The sequence below is a fragment of the Lactuca virosa genome, chromosome 3 (assembly GCF_052849685.1).
Source record: "Lactuca virosa cultivar CGN04683 chromosome 3, Lactuca_virosa_CGN04683_v6, whole genome shotgun sequence".
NCBI classification, from domain to species: domain Eukaryota; kingdom Viridiplantae; phylum Streptophyta; class Magnoliopsida; order Asterales; family Asteraceae; genus Lactuca; species Lactuca virosa.
This window is the reverse complement of record NC_136428.1, coordinates 61,336,913-61,349,074: the sequence shown is the minus strand read 5'-3', so window position 1 is coordinate 61,349,074 and position 12,162 is coordinate 61,336,913.

Genomic DNA, 12,162 nt, shown 5'->3' with positions numbered 1-12,162 from the left:
AGAGTCGAAGGGTACTCGGCGAGTGCCAAAGTGCACTCGGCGAGTTCCATGAAGATGGCCTTAGACTCGGCGAGTTGGATAAACAACTCGGCGAGTCCTATGAAGATTGTCTGGTACTCGGCGAGTCGTTCTTCAAACTCGGCGAGTCCCTTGAATAAAGCCTTGAACTCGACGAGTTGTTCTTCCAACTCGGCGAGTCATATGATTAGTCATTAGGATAAGAAGGGTTTAAGTGTAGGAGGTCCAACCCTCCGTAGTCGCACGTGGAATTAGCAATTTAACGTGTAGCTATAGTCCCAGAATCTCCAAACCTCCAGGATTGATGTTCGGATGGAAGATTGGAGCGATTTGGGAGATCTGTTCGTCGGACTTGGCGAGCTCCCCCTTGGACTCGGCGAGTCCAGTCGCGGGTTTGTTAGTTGTCCCCGTCTAGCGAGTCAGGCTGACTCGGTGAGTGGGAACAGGGGCCCGATGAGTCAGAGTCGGGCTAGACATAGAAGGACTCGGCGAGTCCAGTCAATTAGAAGGTTGACTTGGACCAAGGAGTTGACTTTGACCAGTCATTTGACCTTAGGGGTATTTATGAGTACCTAATCCATGTTTACGAATTTATAGCCGGAGGGATTACCGGTGCGGCAGCCAGGAGTAGTCTGAGCAGGTTTTCGGCAGCTACTCTCGAGGTGAGTTTCCTTCCAGTAGGGACGGGTCTAAGGCACCAAGGCCGGCCCGTATAGACGATATGTTAGTATCGGAGTGTGGGCGGAGCCCGTATCTCATAGCTGAGTTTGATTGTGATATATGCCAGTATGATAGATTTGCTTATACTTGTTGTCTGTGTGATACTTGTATGTTATGGTTTAGTAGCGGAGTGTGGGCGAGGACCGTATCTCCATGGATAGCAGAGTGTGGGCGAGGCCCGTATCTCCTAGCTAGTAGAGTGTGGGAGAGGCCCGTATCCCTATGGGTGTGGGCGAGGCCCGTATCTCTTAGCTGTACATTATATGATTGCATGGTATGTAGCATTATGGGGGGAACTCACTAAGCTTCGTGCTTACGTTTTATAGTTTTGTTTTCAGGTACCTCTTCAGCTAGGGGACAGGAGCCGGCGCGGTAGCGGCATATCACACACTCTCATGTTTTCCGCACTATGGATTTTCTGGGATGTACTCTGAATATTTTACTATGATGTTACCGGTTCTCAGACATCAATTAATATTATGAATGTTTTGTAACGATGTTTTTATGAATTAACCTAATTTAAAAATGAAATTTTTAGCTGGTATTTTTGGGATGTTACAAGTTGGTATCAGAGCCCTGGTTTGAGGGATTCGGACACACCTTCGGGGGTGTCTGGACTCAAATCGAGGGATTAAAAGATTTTTATAAGAAATGATTTTCTAAAGACTAAGTAAAAGGGGTTTCTAAAAAGAAAAAGGTGTGTGATGTGCGCGACCGGCCGAGCTCAAGTAAGTTTTCCCCAAAGTACCCATACAAGTTTACGTTATGATTATCAATTTCAGTTTCAGTAGAACAACATGCTAGAATGGGACTAAGGATCTAGGAATGATGCCTTATGTGCCTGCTTTATGTGTTTCGGCTTTTTGAGAATTGTATGCTAGTACAGATCAGTCAGTATGATAGCCAGAGTAGTATATACTTGATTATGTGTACTCAATGCCCGAATGCTGCTTGCTTTGTGCTATTAGGAGTTCTAGTCGTCTTTCACTAACTAGTGAACGAATATGCTAAGTTACATATTGCAAGGATTAAATAATTTCAGAAGGTTGGGTCTAGCCCTATTTCGCAGCTCTTGTTTGAGTCCAACCGTTGTAGGGTAGGACCTCTCATTCGAAGAATTATCTAGTCTGAGTAATATGTAATAGTATTCGCGAGCTAGTTAGGGAAAGAAAGCAGGGACTTCTTGTGCAGCTGATGGCAGAGAGTGGGATGGCGATTACTTAGGGCAAGCCTAGGGCGAGAGTAGCACGAGAACCGCAGTATTAGTAGAAAGGACTTGGTTGAGTTGAGGCAATTCTTGAGGAAAGTACGGATAGACGTGGAAGGTAGTATGGGCCCGTACTACTGAAAGCGGAGGATCCGTACTCGATTCAAAAAGGGCCGAGACGAGACCGGGGACTTGTGATATGAATGTGAGCCTCGTTAGTGGAATATAGTATGATGGTGGTTATGCTATGTTTTGCAGTATGGTGACCACACGACAGGGAGCGGGAGGCTCAGGATCAGGATCGGGTTCGGGTTCAGGGTCCGAACCAGTTGATGAGGGTCTACGCGAGTTCATTGCGTCAGAGATTACCAGGGGCATCCTTGAGTCGACTCCCATCATCTTCGGGTCGATCAAGGAGGGTATTGTAGAGTTGATGGAGGATCGTCTCAGGGCGTTCAGGAGTGATATGGCGGCTAGCCAGTCAGGACCACGCACACTGTCTTTTAAGGACTTCAGGGGCAGTGGTGCATCAGATTTCCATGGGGCGAAGGACCCCATTGCTGCCAGACGATGGATTGCAGACCTTGAGTCTGCACAGCTGATCAGCTTCTGCCCCGAGGGGTCGAAGGTACGATTTACAGCAGGGTGTCTACGTGACAGAGCTAGAGATTGGTGGGAGTCGGTTTGTGACTCTTTGGGAGCCGCGGCCATTGAGGCTATGACATGGCCGGACTTTGTGACACGATTCAGGGCGGAGTCCGCGCCTGCGGTGGAGCTCCAGCAGTTGGCACGGGAGTTCTTGGATATGAGGCAGACGACAGAGACAGTGGCGGAGATCACTGCCAAGTTCCGGGAGAGGGCGTTACTGGTGCCCCAGTATGCAGGTGATGAGGATATGAGGAGGACCCGCTACCATGACATGCTGCGAGCCGACATTCGGGAGCATGTCAGTTTTTCAGCTTGCCCTACCCTGGATTCTATGATTGCTAGGGCGAGGGAGAGGGAGATAGATCTGGAGCACATCCGGAAGAGGAAGGCAGAGGAGGGACAGACGATAGGGACTTCGGGAAAGAAGCCCAAGGGATCAGATGGTAGGCTGAAAGGCCATTCAGGACCGGGCCGCTGCAGGAAGTGCGGCAGATCGCATGAGGGAGCGTGTAGATCAGGATCGACAGGCTGCTACAGGTGCGGCAAGACGGGACACTTCAGCAGGGATTGTACTGCCCCTGCTCCGGTTATTCAGACATCTGAGTTGCTGTGTTTCCACTGCAACTAGAGGGGCCACAAGAGGGCCAACTGCCCCCAGTTGACAGCAGCAGCGCCAGTACAGGCGCCAGCTCCAGCGACCCTGCGGATTACAGATGGCCGGCAGGGCAAGGCAGAGGCTCCGGTGGTGAGGAGCCGGGCATTTCAGCTGACAGCCGAGGAGGCACGCGCTGCACCCGATGTGGTGACGGGTATGATTCTTTCCCTCTGACCTATTTATATGAGATTTATGATATTGATATGTGCTCTGTGTATATACGTTTAGGATCGTTCCATGTGAACGGTATTCCAGTCCAGGTGTTGTTTGATTCGGGGGCTACCCGATCCTTTGTTTCTCTTGCACTTAGCAAGAAGTTTCCTGAGTCCTCGGGCATGTTGGATTGCCCTTTAGAGGTCGATATTGCGGACGACCGGTCGGTGCGAGCATCAGAGGTCTTCCAAGATTGTGTGTTAAGGTTGTTCGAAGAGCGGTATTTGGTTGACCTAGTTCCCATTCCATTGCGGGGAAACAAGGTCATTTTTGGTATGGATTGGCTGAGTCCCAATGGGGCAGTGATAGATTGTGCGCAACAGTTAGTACGAGTTAGAACCCCAAGTGGGGGAGAGTTAGTAATTCAGGGTGAGAGATCACAGCGAGGGCCAGCCTTCTGTTCGGCAGCGAGGGCAAGGCGTTACCTTCAGCAGGGTTGCGCAGGATATGTCGCATATGTCATGGACACCCGGGAGGCGGGTAAGGCGACGGTGGGCGATGTGCCCGTAGTACGAGAGTTCGCGGATGTATTCCCCGAGGAGCTGCCTGGGATACCTCCAGAGCGACAGGTGGAGTTCAGGATCGACCTAGTCCCTGGTGCGGCTCCGATAGCCAAGGCACCGTATCGGTTGGCTCCTGCTGAGATGCAGGAGTTGTCTACACAGCTTCAGGAGCTGTTAGACAAGGGTTTCATTAGACCGAGCAGTTCACCCTAGGGAGCCCCGATTCTGTTTGTGAAGAAGAAGGACGGGTCGCATCGGATGTGTATCGATTATAGGGAGCTGAATAAAGTAACGGTGAAGAACCGTTACCCACTCCCGAGGATTGACGACCTCTTTGACCAGCTTCAGGGAGCATCTTGGTTCTCCAAGATAGATTTGCGTTCAGGGTATCACCAGGTGAGGGTCAGAGAGGAGGATGTGCAGAAGACGGCATTTCGGACACGTTATGGCCACTATGAGTTCGTGGTGATGCCTTTCGGGCTCACCAATGCTCCTGCCGCGTTCATGGACCTCATGAACCGCGTGTGTAGACCGATGTTAGACCGGTCGGTGATAGTATTTATTGATGATATCTTGGTTTACTCCAAGACGCGAGAGCAGCATGAGGAGCATTTGCGGGAGGTTTTGGAGACCTTGAGAAGGGAGAACTTGTATGCTAAGTTCTCCAAGTGTGAGTTCTGGTTGCGCGAGGTGCAGTTTCTTGGGCACCTTGTCAACCAGAATGGGATTTCGGTGGATCCGGCCAAGGTGGAGGCCGTGATGAGATGGGAGGTTCCGAAATCTCCATCTGAGATTCGGAGTTTCCTGGGATTAGCCGGCTACTATCGGAGATTCATCCAGGATTTCTCCAAGATAGCATTACCCCTGACCAGGTTAACGAGGAAGGCTGTGGTCTTTCGTTGGGGGCCTGAGCAGCAGACAACATTCGAGACACTGAGACAGAGATTGTGCGAGGCGCCAATCTTAGCCTTGCCAGAGGGCATGGAGGATTTTGTTGTATACTGCGATGCGTCCATCTCAGGTTTGGGCGCGGTATTGATGCAGAGAGGGCATGTCATCGCCTACGCGTCGAGGCAGCTGAAGCCTCACGAGGCGAACTACCCGACGCATGATTTGGAGTTGGGGGCTGTTGTGTTCGCCCTCAAGATTTGGCGTCATTACCTCTATGGGGTTCGCTGTACGATTTACACGGACCACAAGAGTTTGAGGTACCTCATGGACCTGCCAAATCTGAATATGAGGCAGCGTCGGTGGCTTGATGTGGTAAAGGATTATGATTGTGAAATCCTTTATCACCCGGGGAAGGCCAACGTGGTGGCCGATGCGCTTAGCCGCAAGGCGGCGCCGATCAGGGATATTTGCATGCGGATGACAGTGGTGACTCCGCTTTTGGAGCGAATCCGGGAGGCTCAGCAGGAGGCTATGAAGGAGGAACATCGGAAGAGTGAGCGGATTGTGGGACAGGTTTCCTCCTTCGACTATGACAGCAGAGGATTATTGACATTACACCGCAGGGTGTGGGTTCCATATCTCGGAGGTGTGCGCCAGGTTCTGATGGAGGAGGCGCACAAATCCCGATTCTCCATTCATCCAGGGGCAACGAAGATGTATAGGGATCTTCGTCTGGACTATTGGTGGCCCTGCATGAAGCGGGATGTAGCATGGTACGTCGAGCGGTGTCTGACCTGCAGGAAGGTCAAGGACGAACACCAGAGACCGCACGGCAAGATGCAGCCGTTGGATATCCCGCTGTGGAAATGGGAAGACATCGCGATGGATTTCATCACCAAGCTTCCCAGGACCGCGCGGGGAGTGGATTCGATATGGGTCATCGTCGATCGATTGACCAAGAGCGCCCACTTTATCCCGATTCAGGAGAGCATCTCGGCCGAGAAATTGGCCGATATCTACATCAGAGAGGTGGTGGCACGGCACGGAGTGCCAGTTTCAGTGATTTCGGATAGGGATGTGCGGTTCACTTCCAGGTTCTGGAAGAAGTTTCATGACGAGCTGGGTACTCGTCTGCATTTTAGTACAGCCTTTCACCCGCAGACGGATGGCCAGAGCGAGCGGACCATCCATACTCTGGAGGATATGCTGCGGGCGTGTGTTTTAGACTTCGGTGGTAGCTGGGATACCTATCTTCCTTTAGCCGAGTTCTCATATAACAACAGCTATCACGCTAGTATTGACAGCTCTCCCTTCGAGATGTTGTACGGGAGGAAGTGCAGGACCCCGATATGTTGGGGCGAGGTTGGACAGAGAGTCATGGGGAGCACCGAAGTAGTGCTCAAGACGACAGAGAAGATTCAGCAGGTCCGGAGCAGGCTTCAGACTGCTCAGAGTCGGCAGAAGAGTTATGCCGATAGGCGCCGATCAGACCTGGAGTTCCAGGTCGGGGATATGGTTCTCCTGAAAGTGTCGCCGTGGAAGGGCGTCATCCGATTCAGGAAACGGGGCAAGTTGGGTCCCAGGTATATTGGACCGTTTAGGGTTGCAGACCGGGTGGGCAAGGTGGCATATCAGCTGGACCTGCCAGCTGAACTCAGTCAGATCCACAGCACTTTCCACGTCTCCCAGCTGCGGAAGTGCCTGGTGGACGATTCAGCAGTGGTACCTTTGGAGGACATCCAGGTTGATGACAGCCTGAATTATATCGAGCGGCTAGTGGCTATCCTAGACCGGAAGTCGAAGGAACTGAGGAACAAGAGGGTGGAGCTGGTGAAGGTGCAATGGCAGCACCGGAAGGGCTCGGAATGGACTTGGGAGCCCGCGGATGAGATGGTGGAGCATTATCCGGAGCTGTTCTGAAAGGGAGCGGCAGACTTCGAGGACGAAGTCTAAAATAAGTGGGGGAGATTTGTAACACCGGGTTCATGGTATGATTTTATTTAAGTTTTTATCTTATTTTTGCCACGAACTCGGCGAGTCTGCGTCCCGACTCGCCGAGTAGCAGCAGGGTGGACACGGGATTTGAGCGGTGAACTCGGCGAGTCGATGCATGGACTCGACGAGTCCACCTGTCTAATGATACTCTATTTTCAGACATTGCACCCTATTTTACCCATTCTAAAACACCCATTTCGTCCCATTCTCTTCCAGAAGAACTGTAGAGCGAAACCCTAGCCCATTTTGATCCTTGTGAGTGATTTTGGTTTGGTGAAGGAAGTTTGAAGCTTAAGAGAAGAAGGAGGAAGTTGGAGGGTGCAAGGAAGTGTGGTAGATCCAAAATCTACCCTGGGAGAAGCTCCTAACCAGGTAAGAAAGCTCCTTTTTGATCTTTAGTATAATAGATTCCCTTTTTGTCCCTTATGTGGATTGCAAGACCTTAAACCTCCCAAACTCTGTGTGTTTATGCCCTAGGAGCTTAGATTTATGGTTTGGAACCATTGCATGTCTCAGAATTGGCCAGAATGGGTGAAGAGTCGAAGGGTACTCGGCGAGTGCCAAAGTGCACTCGGCGAGTTCCATGAAGATGGCCTTAGACTCGGCGAGTTGGATAAACAACTCGGCGAGTCCTATGAAGATTGTCTGGTACTCGGCGAGTCGTTCTTCAAACTCGGCGAGTCCCTTGAATAAAGCCTTGAACTCGACGAGTTGTTCTTCCAACTCGGCGAGTCATATGATCAGTCATTAGGATAAGAAGGGTTTAAGTGTAGGAGGTCCAACCCTCCGTAGTCGCACGTGGAATTAGCAATTTAACGTGTAGCTATAGTCCCAGAATCTCCAAACCTCCAGGATTGATGTTCGGATGGAAGATTGGAGCGATTTGGGAGATCTGTTCGTCGGACTCGGCGAGCTCCCCCTTGGACTCGGCGAGTCCAGTCGCGGGTTTGTTAGTTGTCCCCGTCTAGCGAGTCAGGCTGACTCGGTGAGTGGGAACAGGGGCCCGATGAGTCAGAGTCGGGCTAGACATAGAAGGACTCGGCGAGTCCAGTCAATTAGAAGGTTGACTTGGACCAAGGAGTTGACTTTGACCAGTCATTTGACCTTAGGGGTATTTATGAGTACCTAATCCATGTTTACGAATTTATAGCCGGAGGGATTACCGGTGCGGCAGCCAGGCGTAGTCTGAGCAGGTTTTCGGCAGCTACTCTCGAGGTGAGTTTCCTTCCAGTAGGGACGGGTCTAAGGCACCAAGGCCGGCCCGTATAGACGATATGTTAGTATCGGAGTGTGGGCGGAGCCCGTATCTCATAGCTGAGTTTGATTGTGATATATGCCAGTATGATAGATTTGCTTATACTTGTTGTCTGTGTGATACTTGTATGTTATGGTTTAGTAGCGGAGTGTGGGCGAGGCCCGTATCTCCATGGATAGCAGAGTGTGGGCGAGGCCCGTATCTCCTAGCTAGTAGAGTGTGGGAGAGGCCCGTATCCCTATGGGTGTGGGCGAGGCCCGTATCTCTTAGCTGTACATTATATGATTGCATGGTATGTAGCATTATGGGGGGAACTCACTAAGCTTCGTGCTTACGTTTTATAGTTTTGTTTTCAGGTACCTCTTCAGCTAGGGGACAGGAGCCGGCGCGGTAGCGGCATATCACACACTCTCATGTTTTCCGCACTATGGATTTTATGGGATGTACTCTGAATATTTTACTATGATGTTACCGGTTCTTAGACATCAATTAATATTATGAATGTTTTGTAACGATGTTTTTATGAATTAACCTAATTTAAAAATGAAATTTTTAGCTGGTATTTTTGGGATGTTACAACAAGCCTAGGCTCTATTACCACTGTTGGGTTTAGAGCATTCTAACACTCCTAAGTGTACATGCAACCCTAAATACCTTGGATCTATGTTTTCTCTATTATACATGCAAATATGAATATTCCAAGGTATTACCCTAACTAACATACAAAACATTGATTCATATGTAATATAGCAAGTTAAAAGACATACCTTTTGATGTATCTTGATTCCATGAAGCTTAAGAGCCTAGTGCCCCAAGTGTGACACCTCAAATGGTTCACACAACATCAAATACACTTGGAATAACTTAGAGAGAAATGAACCACTTCATGAAATCGGCTAGCCCTCACCATTCCTTCATAGTCGCCGATTTTGGGAAGAATAAGATGTTTATATAGTGTGTCACAATTAGGGTTACACCATGTAAACCCTAATTGTCATGGCCTTTCATTTCCATGATCCATGGGTACAAAAACACCATGGAGCATCCTATGGGTTTTAGCCCAACTTGATAATCCATGGAGCATTAGCCCACTATACAAGTATGGATGATTTACACAATCAACCCATATATTTAATTAGTCTCTTTTGATCACTTAATTAATTCCAAATTAATTCTTGATCAATACTAATTAAATAATCTTATTAATATATTAGAACTTATAATATATTAGTAAACCTTAAGTGTTATTTCTCTCATTTTAGTCTATCCAAATGCATGATGCCATGCAACCCAAATGGACCATGCCAATCGGGTCAAGTACATACCAATTATAGTTTTGGACTTAGACACTAATCCAACAATTCCTACATATACAAAGGGATAATTTGAAAACGATTAATGCAGACAACTGAAAGTAATCATCAAGGAAATAAAAATTTTCTTATGTTATCTGTGTTCGCCACCAAATCTAGATTGGAAAAACTTTCGTACAGGGGAGCACCCTACCCATCTTCCACAAAATACGAATTAAATTCACATCGTCATTTAAAAATTGGTAACTGCAACGTCTTTAGAATTCAGAATTGTACCTTGATTTGTAGAAAAAGATTAATTTAAATTCGGAATCACTCGAAATCTCCGGTTGTTGAACCCACAACAAATCATCATCTTCTTCTTTTATAGCTTTGGATTTACCCTTTGAAGATAGTGATGTTGATGGTGAAGGTAAGATCAGGGTTCGAGACGCTTGGTTAGAGGGATCTTCTGCGTGTATTCCATACCTTCCAATTAAACATCCAATGGGTAATCAGTGGTCTCAGATTTCATATCCGGAGGGTATTCAATGCTGGTCGTTGATTACATGCATCCATTCCATCACCAGAATAGAAATTTGCAATAATATAATAGAACCCTAAATAAAACAAAAGCACCAAAAAAATTAAAAAAAGAAAAAGAAAGTTACGGGAGAAATGTGAAGAACACATTAATCGACTTTGAAAAATTAGATTGAGCAAAGAAGATGATTAGCTTCACCGATTCCAAAAAAAGAAATTGATATGCTTCATCTCGTGTCATTGCTCCCACCTGATGATATCGAATGGAATCGGAGGAGGAGACATCGAGCCAAATCGACATTGGCTTCAGGCTAGGTAGGTGGCATCCTCGTTGGTGCGGTGACGATAGCGGCAGTGAATCGAATCAGGGAAGAGAAGTGGGAGTTCTACAGTTGATTCCCTATGGAACCGAGAGAAACATGTATTAATGGATAAGCTAGAGGAGACGAACATGTTGTAGTGATACATGTGTTGGATTAGGTCTCTAAGCCCATAACTATAATTTGTATATACTTGAATTGATAGTAGCATAGTCCTTTTGGGTTGCCCTCAAACCTAGCAACTGGACAAGATGATTTTGGAGAGAGAGAGAGAGGTTGATTTGTTATTTGAGTAATAAATTGAAATAATTGATTTATTAATATATTATGAAAATAATATATTAATTACAAATCATATTTTTTTAATTAATAATTAATCAGAGATTAATTATATATATATATATATATATATATATATATATATATATATATATATATATATATATATATATATATATATATATATATATATATATTAAAGTTGTGAAGAATAGTAACAGTAAATATGCATCTTATTTGTCTCTTTTGGTCCCTGTACTTCCATTCGTTAGGTTTGGCAGAATTGATCTATAAGTTTAGATATTTTCATTTTCTACCCTAGTCTGTTCCTATGGGTTGAATGTTACCCGACCACGGTTACTGTTTATGGGTTACCACATCAGTTCCGATGTCGGTAGTGGACCTTGCGACGTGTCCTCCACCCACGATGGACCGACTCAAACTTCCAATACCATTGCTCCAGCTACCCATCTCCTTCCTTTTACCGTTTCATCCCAATCTTCTTCTCTCCACCGCCTTTTCACCTAATATCGATGTCTCCACCGCTAACTTCCCACATATGGTCATTTTTTTCGCTTTCCCCTCTTTCATGCTTTCCAGATATTTCTCCTTTCTCATCCTTAATATTGATCTCCACCTCTCTGTATCGCCGCCCCTATCATCGGTCGGACCTGCTTAAGTGAGGAAATTGTGGCTTTTTCCCTTTTGTTTCTTCTGCATCCTCTACTTTCGATTCTTCACAACTTCTGACGCTATTTGGAATTTGCGTTTTCCCTCTTCAATTGAAGCTTCAAACGGGTCTGAGGTTGTTTATAGGCGACGTAGCAACATCCTGATAAGCCCTAATTTTTAGCAATTGGTCTACCAAGGTCCTGGTGGAAGTGGAGTGTCGCATGTTGAGGATTCGAGTGAGCTTAAGAACGGATTTGCTCCACTGAATCAGGTTTGTTCGATGTTTACCACCGCTATTTTATGCTTCTCACCGGAACAGAAGGCGGTGATTATCTCAATTCCTTTCAATTGCTCCCCGATTATATGCTTTGTTGCCGAATATATGGCCTCCACAAACCCTACGCACACTCCATCGTTATGGATTCAACTTCACCCAGTCAAGTATACTTATAGTTGTTGTTGATTTCATATTTCACAGATTTTTTTGTTTGTTTCGTTTCGTTGCAGGTTTAATGAAGATTTCAACACTTCAAACTTCTGTTTGTAAGTTTTTTTTTTTGAATATTCTTTTGCGCTTTTTATTTATTATTGTTCTATAGTTGTAAATTTTGTTCTCTAATAGCAAATTACCTTTCAGTAAACCCAGACAACAAAGCTTACTTCAAATCAAGATTTAGAGTGGTATCAGCCACTTGGTCAGGTGTGTGGAATCTGTCGTACAGGAAACTAGAGGAAGGGAAACAATAGCCAGTACTCTGTAGGAGATTATGTGGGTTCGATTTCATTTCCAGGAAGAGGAATGAACAAAAACCCATTCATTAGAATCAAGAAGCACAAGGATTTGGAGGTAATTCCAATTCCAGTATAATTACAATCGTTGTACTTGGTTGAATTTTCGTGTATGTTAGGCTTTTCATAAACTTAGTTTTTTTTTGTTAGATTTGTTGGCAA